The sequence below is a fragment of the Pseudophryne corroboree genome, chromosome 2 (genome assembly GCF_028390025.1).
Source record: "Pseudophryne corroboree isolate aPseCor3 chromosome 2, aPseCor3.hap2, whole genome shotgun sequence".
In the NCBI taxonomy this organism is placed as follows: Eukaryota; Metazoa; Chordata; class Amphibia; order Anura; family Myobatrachidae; genus Pseudophryne; species Pseudophryne corroboree.
The window spans coordinates 279,670,985-279,683,524 of NC_086445.1; the positions used below are offsets into that span (position 1 = coordinate 279,670,985).

Sequence of the window (12,540 nt, forward strand, 5' to 3'; positions counted from 1 at the left end):
CAAATGTACCCCACTGCAGAAAGAGGTATATCTGTTCAGTGTTTGCTCATTTCCATTCAGGGTGGTAAAGGTTGACACAGAGATAAAGAAATACTTCTGCTATGTGAGTATCAGTCTTGATGCTTTTAGAGTAATATTTCTGCAAATAGCTTTGCTGATAAGGAACAGTAGTCAAGTGTTGAATCCTCTCTAATCTTATGTAAATTGATTCTTTGAATAAAGGTTTTCTAAAAGGCACTCATTCACAATCCCTGTGTAGACAAGGTGGACTTGAGAGGGGGGGGGGGGGGGTGCGTGGGGTGGGATGTAATGAAGTACAAGTTGAATGGCCCTGCAGAAAGCCAGCGGGACTCTGACATTTTTTTAAAGGGGCAATCATTTACAGGGCATGGGTTAGCCTTGTATATGATTGCCCCTTTAAAAAAAAATGTGAAAGAAAGGAGTTGATTCTGCACAGTATCACTCAAAATGTAATCTCATGGGCGAATTTGAAAGTACAAAGGGAAGGGGGCCCTAATTTGCACACCTTAATTAGGTAAAGAGGTGCTACTCTGCTTGAGACTTAATACAGTGTACAGAGGGAAAAAGTAGCAGGTGCACTATCTCACACTAGCTCAACATGTAATAACCAGAGGCGTTTAGCATATTCCTGGCCAGGGCTATGAGCTTACCCACCGCATCAAGGTAGCCTCTCATTGGGTAAGTCCCTAACACTAACTATAGGGGTTCAGGTCCGGGGGGCAGGACACCCCAGAGCCACCCAGCCAGACAACCCCCGGGGCATCGCAAGAGTGATACAAATAAAGGGTTAAAGAGGTAGGAGCAGCTGCTGCTGCATGTGTGAGTAATGTGAGGAGTAAATGAAAATGATGTGAAAGTGTTACATATATATTAAACAAATTATAAGTGCCATAGTGTAATTAAATAGTGTTAGGTTGCGATGCCCCAAGGACGTCCAGCCACGGCAGGTACAGGGAGCCCCGCACCCCAGAGAATCCCCCCACTGATTTTAAATAGTCTAGCACTCTGGCCTGCATATGTGGAATGAGCACACTGAGGTAAGACTCCTACATTTTGTTTACTATGGCAGTCAATATTGGGGGGATTCTCTGGGGTGCGGGGCTCCCTGTATCTGCCGAGGCTGGACGTCCCTGGGGCATCGCAACCTAACACTATTTAATTACACTATGGCACTTATAGTTTGTTTTATGTATATGTAACACTTTCACATCATTTTCTTTTACTGCTCACATTACTCACACATGTAGCAGCAGCTGCTCCTACCTCTTTAACCCTTTATTTGTATCACTCTTGCGATGCCCTGGGGTTGTCTGGCTGGGTGGCTCTGGGGTGTCCTGCCCCCCGGACCTGAACCCCTATAGTTAGTGTTAGGGACTTACCCAATGAGAGGCTACCTTGATGCGGTGGGTAAGCTCATAGCCCTGGCCAGAAATATGCTAAACGCCTCTGGTTATTGCAGGTTGAGCTAGTGTGAGATAATGCACCTGCTACTTTTTCCCTCTGTACACCAAATTTGAAAGTAACATGATTGGAACCAACATATGTAAAATGCGGCCTTTTTCAAGGCAATAACTGTGGTTGGTGGTACACTCTAAAGTCAAATAAATTATGTATATGTACAGAGAGAAAAGAAGACTCTTGTGTTAGGGCACTCTTGACAACATTGTGTGAATATAAAATATTTAAACTTTATTGATATGCATTAAAAACCTTTCCTAGTGATGACCGTCCCATTTATCCAGTTTATAAACTATGGGATATGTCACAGCTGGTCATTGAGTGATTGCAATGTCCTGCAAATCACTGTAGTAGTCAGCTGTAGTTTGTTAGTTCACAAACTAAAGAAGAAAAATTAATAATAATGATGATGATAATTATAATAAATAATAATAATACATTAACTATATTATAATTATTATATAAAGTAATCACAATCTGGCAAAATATGTATGCAGTTCAAGGGGAGCCTTATATATAATCGATTAAGGTACAAATGACCATCAAAGGCTTATACTGATCTGCATTGATCAAATAATACATTTCTCACACACAACATATGCAGTACCTGGTAAAGGAGAATGTGTATTGTGGTGATGATAACCGTAAATACACTGTTGTGTCTTCCTGCCTTTACAAAGTATTAGGTAGGAAAAAAATGAAAGAAAGGAGAGGTGATGAATTCCCTGGGTGTCTACTGTCCCCTATGGCTTCTACTTACCAGCCGTGTACCTGAGGTAGTGAACGGCTGGTTGAGAGTGCCAAAATATGGGAACAGGCCTCTGGGAGAAGGAAGCTGGATTGAATCTGCTTTCACTCTGGAATTTCCTCCATGACCCCTGATGATGTAAACCAGCGCAGGGGAAAATGGGGAGTCCTTTGTGATGAGAGTTCAATGAAAGGAAGGTGTAAATTAGAATGAATACACTGAGAATGGTACAGAAAATTTACAGTGTTATGATGTAATATATAGATGTGCCCAAAGAACCAGCAGATAATAATAGTAGCTCGCTAAATGAAGAGAATTAGTCCTGACACCTGGCACGGGAAATGACCATGCGATGGGTCCCTATTGATTCTACAGCACCATGTATTCCCTGGTGGTCTACCAACTAGGTACTGGCAAGGCCCAACACTGTATTGCTTCCAAGATCAGATGGGATCGGGCACAACCAGTGTGGAATGGCTGTAGAATTGTGGGAATCCTCTTTTACAGGTGTAATTTAGAAAGATAGTAATCTTAAAGCGAGCTAATTGGGCTGGATTAAATGTCTGTCAAAAATAGTAAACAGTAATAATACTCAAATTGAGAAAATAGAGAGTGGGCATACTGCCTTTAGCAATTCAAAGGTGCCCTGGATATGGGGCAATATATGATAGTATCACATAAGGTTATCAATCAAACACAAAATTACACAGTTTAGGTAAATGAAGAAAATTGGTAATAATTGAAAAAATACTGTACATGATTTTACCAGGAGTTGAGATTATGAGGAAGTCCACAGATGGACTAGGATCTGGACGCACGTTTCGCCAGTGTGTGGGCTTGTTCACCAGGTGTATTGGGGGTGTCCTATTGCATATATCCTCATCTTAGTGAGTGATAGGAGTTAGTAGAGTGGGAGGGGGATCTGCAGGAAGTGATCCAGAAAGCAATACTAATACCTGATTGGATAAGAAGGTCACATGACTGATGAGGTATGGTTGAGCAACCAATAAGAGTTCATCTGAAAGTCTCACAGAGTAATACATTTAAGTGAAGTAAACCATAAATACACTGATTAAAGCTGTTGTTTGTTGTATAGAAAGAAATGAAACACTGAGGTAATGCGGCCAATATATGAAACGCTGGGATGAAATGAAGCGTTGGGATAATGCGGCCAATATAGTTGTTAATTGCGTATGAGTAAATGTATCATATTGGCCGTGTGATAGATGTTGCCAGGTAACGGAGGGTAACAAATGAGAGACAGGGGGCGTAATACTATAATTCTGGTTGTGGCCTAGTAACCAGTAATGGCGGCTAGAGGCTAAAGTGTAGTCAAGGCAAGATGCTCTGTAGTAAGCATTTGCCTATTGGCAAATGCGGGCAGCCATCAGTGAAGATGTAACGGGATCAATATGCTCTGTGGTATGTAAATGCAGGCGGCCATCAGTGAAGATGTAATGGGAGCAATATGCTCCGTGGTATGTAAATGTGTGCTGCTATCAGTGAAGATGGAACGGGAGCAATATGCTCTGTGTTATGTAGTTGCCAGGTAACCAAAGGAGACGCCAAGGGTGGAAACAAAATAAGATGCTGTGTAATGGGCGGTTGCCTAGCAACCTATATAAATGATTAGGAAGGAAGTGCAAACAAAACAAAATGTTTTGTAGTGTACGGTTGTTAGGCAGCTGTTACAGTTGCCACACAACGAAATAACATGATAATACAACGGAGTATGAAAAAGAAAAAGGGAGAAGTTTATTGGATTAGTTGCAGAGCGCTATCAAGATAAGCTGCAGGGCTCCTAATGAAAGGGTGGTACGTACGGGGCTGTGCTAAAGGTGCAAGCAGTGTGTCACTAAAGGGTGCAAACTATAAAATGTTATAATTTGTCACTAAATGTGTCACTAGAAGGTGCAAGCTATAAAATATACATGAAAGTCAATGAGACCAATTGTGTTGATAACAACATAAAAGTGATAGTGAATGAGTAGTGGTTGCAGACCATGAGTGTTCTTGGAATAGAGAGGAGCTGCATATATTTAAAAAGGTGAAGAAACTGTATGTGATATGCATAGAAGATCAGCCATAGTGAATGGGGATAAAGAAGTATGTGATAAGTGGGGATAGATAGGTATGTCATAGGGTTATATGTGAGAAGGGGGAAGTATTATTGTGGAGTGCGGGCAGAAGTATAATGCAGGGCAAGGGTAGGAGTAATCATAAAAGGGTGTATTGTTGTGAGTAAGTAAAAGAGGTAGATAATAGGAGCTGGAATTAGGTATACAAGTGAATACTTATTGGAATTAGTAGTCTATATGTAAGGTGCGGATAAGTAGTGTATATCAAATCCCTAGCTAACATATGGAATATAAAAAGAGCATATTTGGGTCTCTTTTTTTTTCTGGTTTCTCCTTTTTTTCCACGTATGTCGAATCAGATAAAGACACTGTTGTTAATATACTCAAATCAGTCCATGCGGTATAAGTGCGCCTAAATTGAAGGTCCACTCACTCTCTTTTTTGAGGAGTTCGAGCGCGAGGTCCTCTCCACGGATACCTAGACTGATTTTTTTCCAGTCTTATAGATAGTTCCTGGCATTGTAGTTGGAATGTCTGATTATCAGAGCAATTTCTCCTCAAACACAAGAATTCCCCTTTAGGTAGGTTTTCAATTATCGGGGGGAAGTGGGCGCTGGTTTGATGTAGGAGACTGTTTGTAGAGGTTTCTTTTCTAAATAGTTCAGTTTGTATCATGTGATTGGAACCTCTATAGAGTCTCAAATCCAAGAAGGGAACGGATTCGAGGCTGATGTGGTGTGTTAAGAGAGTTTTGGTTCAGTTTGTTGATGAAGGAAAGCAGTGTTTCCTCGTCACCTTCCCATAACAGCATGATATCGTCAATGTACCGCCACCATGAGACAATGTGGTCGGTATATTGCTAATTTTCTTCTCCAAATACTTGTTTATGCTCCCACCAGCCTAAAAACAGATTAGCATATGTTGGTGCGCATGCCGCGCCCATAGCTATACCACTTATTTGCAAGTAGAAGCTGTCTCCAATGGTACATGGTGAATACATGGTGCTGTAGAATCAATAGGGACCCATCGCATGGTCATTTCCCGTGCCAGGTGTCAGGACTAATTCTCTTCATTTAGCGAGCTACTACTATTATTATCTGCTGGTTCTTTGGGCACATCTATACATTGCAAATTGTAAATTTTCTGTGCCATTCTCAGTGTCTTAATTCTAATTTACACCTTCCTTTCATTGAAGTCTCATCACAAAGGACTCCCCATTTTCCCCTGCACTGGTTTACATCATCAGGGGTCATAGAGGAAATTCCAGAGTGAAAACAGATTCAATCTGTCTTTCTTCACCCAGAAGCCTGTTCCCATATTTTGGCACTCTCAACCAGCCGTTCGCTACCTCAGGTACACGGCTGGTAAGTAGAAGCCATAGGGGACAGTAGGCACCCAGGGAATTCATCACCTCTCCTTTATTTCATTTTTTTCCTACCTAATACTTTGTAAAGGCAGGAAGACACAACAGTGTATTTACGGTTATCATCACCACAATACACATTTTCCTTTACCAGGTACAGAATATGTTGAGTGTGAGAAATGTATTATTTGATCAATGCAGATCAATATAAGCTTTTGATGGTCATTTGTACCTTATCGATTATATATATATATATATATATATATATATATATATATATATATAGGATCCCCTTGAACTGCATACATATTTTGCCAGATTGTGATTTCCTTATTTTTATTATTATTATTATTATTATTATTATTTTTTTCTTCCTTTTTGGCTGGCATCCCTCATAGCCGCTGAACTCAGACTTCGTTACATCTGGCCTGTGGTCTGCAATATCATGCAAAATTTTTAGTTTTGTGCAAGCCCTCTCATTTTCAAAGACTGCATTTACATGGTGGGTGGAAAGGGTAATATTTCAGCAATTTACAACTCTGTATTGGACATAAACCCTTATTAATATGATCCTCATTACTTGGTGAAAGCTTCGGACAATGATGGTATACACTGAAAGCCTGCGAGCAGGGCCTTCCTACCTCTATGTCTGTCTGTTATTACCCAGTTTGCTTTATCACTGTTGTTTCCAATTGTAAAGCACAACAAAATATGCTGCACTATATAAGAAACTGTAAATAATAAATGAGGGATGATCACTCGTAAGATGTTGAACAGCTATTTTAAGGTTCCTATCAGCACAGCTCTAACGTTTACTGTGTAATGTGTAGGAGGCAGTGTCGGGAGGTGGGCACATTTTTCCACACTTGTAGAACTTGGTCCCTAATCTATCAATTATGGGCCATAGTCTAGGATCTAATTAAATGTAGCACTGATATCATACTGCACCCACAATACTGCTATAGGATATTCTGGACAGCCATACAGACATTTTTTAATAAACCTCATATTTGTAATGCCGGTAAATCCCTGAAAGTTGGTGCTGGAAGCTGTCTGAATGTTATCTGTTTCTATTCCTTTGCAAAATTCTTGTTGTATCCCATAGCCTTACCTATAACACTGTGTTGCACTAATACAAATTTATTGCCTAAAAAAAGTGATTTAAAACATACTTGCCTACCTAATAGAAAAACAGAAAAAAATCCTGCTCACTGATAAAAGGGTATAAGACACTCTGTGTTAGATGTCTATGGGTGTAAAACCCATCTGTAGTTATCTCTTAGAATAAATCCAAAGAAGTCCCAGTAAAGTCAGAAATAAACTCTCTTATCTGGTCTCGTCCTAGGAGACCTTGACAAAGACCCTACCGGTTGAAACGCGTTGGTGTTTACTGCGGCCCAGGACTCGGTGAAGGTATAGCTTAATAGGGGAGCTTCTTAATTACCCCTATATGCCATTTACTGTGCCTTCCTCTGAAGGTCACTGAGGGTATGCGTGCTAATTCTTTTAATTGTAAATGTGTTTAAATAAACTTGTATAAGTCTGCACTATGATTCCCCATCATTTGTCTTGCATGTACCGTATTTGAGGACATTGACAAAGAATTGAAAACGGTGGGGACGACTGATTACAAGTTTTATAACGTGCTCGCCCAAGAGTGTCGATACACTCGGCGATGCAAGTACTAGGCCTGATGGTGTCGGCTTTCGACATGGTAGAGTACGCTCAATTTCATTCCCGCCCTCTGCAGAGGTTAATCCTTTCCAAGTGGGATGGCCTGCCTCATCGGATCAAGTCTCACATGGTCTCCTTGACTCCGGAGGTTCATCTGTCACTGATCTGGTGTCTACAGGACCAGCAGTTAAGCAGGGGCCGTCCCTTCTCGATCCCCAACTGGGTCCTATGGACTATGGACACCAGTCTGAGGGGTTGTGGTGCGGTTTTGGAGCAACACTCTTTCCAGGGTCGGTGGACCAAGGAGGAACCATTCCTCCTGATAAACATTCTGAAATTGTGGGCAGTGTTCAATACTTTTTCTCTCGCCCTGCTTCTGATACAGAACAGGCCTGTTCAGGTACATTCAGACAACGCCACCACGGTGGCATACATAAACCATCAAGGCAGCACTCGAAGCCGCATGGCTATGATGGAAGTGTCAAAAATCCTTTGTTGGGCGGAACGCCATCTGCCAGCAATATCGGCAGTGGTCATTCCGGAGTCCTCAACTGGGAAGTGGATTTTCTGTCGTCAGGACGTGCACGCCGGAGAGTGGAGTCTTCATCAGGAAGTTATTCAACTTCTAGTGGACAAGTGGGGCCTCCCGGATGTAGACCTGATGGCTTCTCGACACAATCACAAAGTTCTGGTCTTCGGATCAAGAACCAGGGATCCTTAAGCAGCTTTCGTGGACGCACTGGCAATTCCATGGAACTTTCGGCTGCCCTACGTGTTCCCTTCAGTGTCACTCCTGCCCAGAGTACTGCTGAAGTTCAAACAAGAAGGAAGAATACTACTTCTAGTCGCTCCAGCATGGCACAGACGGCATTGTTTCTAAGACCTACAGGGTCTATCGATAGAGCATCCTACTTCCTCAATGCCCAGACCTCCTCATTCAGGGCCCTTGTGTCTACCCGGACATGGCCACACTGACTTTGATGGTATGGCACTTGAAGCTTCACTCCTGAGGGCCAAAGGATTCTCTGAGGCGGTTGTCCAAATTATGCTGAAAGCCCGCAGACTGGCATCTGCGCAGATTTAGTACAGTTTCTGGAATTCTTACTTCACCTGGTATGCTGCCAAGAATTACGATGCTTGCAAATTAAGTACTTCCAGACTTCTGGCTTTTCTGCAACAAGGCCTGGACTTAGGCCTTTGTCCGGCCTCCCTCAAAGTTCATATTTCTGCCTTGTCAGTGTAGTTTCACTATTCCTTACGTTCATACTTTCACTCAGGGTGTTTTATGGATTCAACCTCCCTATGTACCTCCTGTGGCTCCCTGGGATCTGTCTGGTGTCCTGAATGCCCTTCAAGAGTCTCCATTTGAACCTCTTGTGTCAGTGGACCTTAGATAGCTCACGGTCAAGGTCCTGTTCCTACTGGCTATTGCCTCTGCTAGGAGGGTGTCAGACCTAGCGCTCTGTCCTGTCGTCAACCCTTTCTGATTTTTCACTGTGACCGGGCAGTTCTTAGAACTCGCACTGGTTATTTGCCTAAGGTGGTGTCATCTTTTTACCTTAATCAAAAGATTGTGGTTCCGGCCTTTATCTTTTCTGATTTGTCCTCCAAAGAGTGGTCTTTGGATGTGATAAGGGCTCTCGTATCAGGAGGTCAGATGCCTTTTTTGTACTATTTGGGTTTCACAAACATGGCTGGCCTGCCAATAAGCAAACCTTGGCCAGATGGATTAGAATGGTGATTGCACAAGCGTATGTGCAGGCTGGACTCCCAGCTCCTGCTGCTATCAAAGCCCATTCTGCTCGGTCTGTTGGACCTTCTTGGGTGGTCTGCCGAGGCGCGTCCGCTGAACAGTTGAGCAAGGCGGCTACATGGTCCTTAGATTCTATGCCTTCAATACTTCTGCCTCCCAGGATGTTTCCTTTGGACGCTGGGTTCTCATACCCACTACGCCGCGTCCCCTCCCTTGAGGAACTGCTTTAGGACATCCAAAAGGGTTTCCCTGTGAAAACCAATGTACCCCGCTGCAGAAAAGGAGATTTATTGTAGATTTATGGTTAAATCTCTTTCTGCGAGGTACATTGGTTCCACAGGGCGCCCGCCCTGACGCACCTGGCTTCTATGGGTTTGTATGGCATTAGCCGCTAGTCCCTACCCCTGTTGTGAGAACGTGGTTCTATGTGACTAACATCTACTTTCTCTTTTAACTGCTCCTGCATTGGACTGGTTAACGAAACTGAGCTCACAGTGCCTAGAGGCGTGGATATAGAGGAGGCCCCAATGCATCCTGGGACAGTCTAAAGCTTTAGCTTTTGGTGCCTGGATCAAGATCCATCTCCACACCCCGATGTTTCCCTGTGGAACCAATGTACCTTGTAGAAAGAGATTTAACCATGGTAAGTCTACCATAAATCTCCTTTTCTCAAATATGCCCCAAGTTACACACTCTACATTCACTCAACCGCCTGTAGTCTAATTATCTGGAATTAAAACTCTCCTCAGTGGTTACACCCTTCGACCCATACCTGTTTACTATTCCATAAGAGTCTCAGTTTACTTGTTGAACTCCTTCGCAAAATTCTCCACAAGGTTTCCCCTTATCATTTTAATTCCATTCCAAATATATCTTGAGGACCGAGTTTGAGAAACTAAGCTATGTTGGATTGGGCTCTATCATGGAAGAAAATACCTATTTTCCCTGGCAATAGAGCTCTTCATGCTGCATTACTGACAGTAACCAATGGCAATTATTGCATTTATGTGACCTTTGCTCCTTATCTTAAACTAAACAGTCACAGATGTTTTTATGATCCTCAGTTTGCTGCCACGTACATTATATTCTGCTTGTAAACATACTGGTATAGTAATGGTACTGTATAGCACTAACTACATGCAGCTAAAATGTGCTGTTTACAGCAGAGAGGTTTTTTGTCAGGAAATAAAATGCCAGATCGCCAGCAGGACTCCAAATTATCAGCAATTGGTCTTTTATCCGCTGTTAAATTTAATAATCTCTCACCAATACATTTAGTAATGCTGCTAAGCAGAGCCAGATGTAAGGTTGCTAGATTAGCTGGTAGCATTGACATGTGCTGAGGTCTGCAATATATGGGGGCATGTTCATTATAGTACCCTGCACATAATCAGTGAGGGGGCATATTTTGACGTATTGTTACAGTAGCTGTAGCTTTTTCTTTATTTCATAATATGACCTTTTATAATGATATACATATCTCTCCTTTACAGAGGATGCAGATTTTATACTACACAGAGGAAAAGAATAATAATAAGTTAAAACTATATCTGATGCTCAATGACAACATTTGCACATACTGTAGATACGTTATTTCTGTATTCTGTAATATGGCATGTTGTAATGATATACATACCTTTCCTGCAGGGTCGTGTCAGATTCAGACGGTGTACTACACAGGAAAATAATAATTATAATAAAAAGTTAAAACTATATCTGATGCACAAGCACATTTGCACATAGATAAGCTTTTCCTTATGACTCCTACAAATCACCCTGGACACACTTCTGAGCTTGACCTCTGTCACCTGGCTGTATGTATCTGTACACATACCCTAACCCTCACCCTAATTTTTAATCCTAACCCTTTACATGAATACCCTAACCCTCAACCTAAATCGCAACACTTATACCCTAACGTGAATACCCTGATACTATAATCCTAACCCCTAACACTAATACCTTCATCCTAATAACACTAATACCCCAACACTCACCCTTAATCCTAACCAGACCCCTAACTCTAGTCTAACCCCAGACCCTAATAACCTAACCTTAAAATGGTAGACTAGATGGACCAAATGGTTCTTATTTGTCGCCAAATTCTATGTATTTATGTAACTTTATTATACTACAACTACACTACACATCAAAATGAACTAACACTTGCATTGTCTTGCTGTGGGACTATTTTATAGGACTATACATTCTGTAAATTGAATGTCAAAGTAAAAGTATTAGTGGAACCTCAAGTCTCTACAAATGGTCTTTACCATTGTGAATTTTAATTTGCCTGAGACTTTGCTACAGATTTATTAATCTCTGTTCATGAGTTTACTACTTGCTCAGGTTTAGGCTAGTTCATTATATGCAATCGAGAATGAGGAACAGCGAGTAAAAACTGTAATGCATAGGATTGTTCATTACTACTCTGGGAATATTATTTCAAAGGCAGATTGTGTGTTTGGTCCATGACTACTTATTTTAATGTTGCTCAGCTTGCAAACATGGGTTCCCCTTATAAATATTAGCTGAATTTATGGTTTCAAGAACCCTTGTATTGTCATGTTCTACCCATTTCACCAATGCAATATATATCACCTTGCTGACACTTGCACAACCTGCGCACTTGCATTGTTAATAAATGCCTAACGCCTTGCTATGAAGGTGATTGGCATCTATGTCATTGCTCGATCTTGTTCTCTTATGTGCTGTTGGGGAAAAATTGTTTCTACAAAACAAATACCCTTAAAAATATTGTCAGATGCCTAAAATTTGGTAGGTACATAGCGGATGTGAGCTAGGAAGGGAGTTCACCTATTGATTCAAAAGCAGAGTAGGTTTTATTTAATATAACAGGGTACAGCTGATAGAAGATGAACAGCAGTCAACATGATAAGTTAACAGCCTCTCCTGGGCTAAGTACTGTACATCTGTACAGCACTGTGACGCTCCAGTAATACAGTGATAGGCTTGAGCATATGCAGACCCTTTTTATAGAGCCAAGTAAACAACATGCATCTGCAGTCTAATTAGCCTGACCTCTAAGTCTGGTTACTCAGACATGTGATATTATTGTGGCTGAAGAGTCATGCAAAATAACACACGTGAGCATTTCAACTATTTAACAAGTCCAGATGCTAGAGTGCATTATTCTTAATAAGAATTAGTTAAGATTAGATGCAATAAAACACGCTAAGAGGGAGAATAGTTGTCAGTATGCTGAGCGCCGGGATCCCGACAGTCGGCATATTGAATGCCCATATATATATATATATATATATATATATATATATATTCATATATATATATATGAACCAACAACATTTAAAGTAGTGAATATTTTATCCAATAATATTACATATTGACCATCTAAAGACTTTAAGATTACTGTAACAGTTTTATGACCACAAGAACAGCTTAAACTAGCCAAATGAGGTTATAG

The 12,540-nt window shown here is 41.3% G+C and overlaps 1 protein-coding gene and 1 pseudogene across 6 annotated transcripts in view; one reads left to right on the top strand and one right to left on the bottom strand.

The window, feature by feature from the left end:
* The window catches only part of ENOX1 (ecto-NOX disulfide-thiol exchanger 1), a 1,047,374-nt gene that overhangs the window by 883,375 nt on the left and 151,459 nt on the right, over positions 1-12,540 (top strand). The gene's annotated exons all lie outside the window — the stretch shown is intronic.
* On the bottom strand, positions 2,594-2,712 carry LOC135053773 (5S ribosomal RNA; annotated as a pseudogene).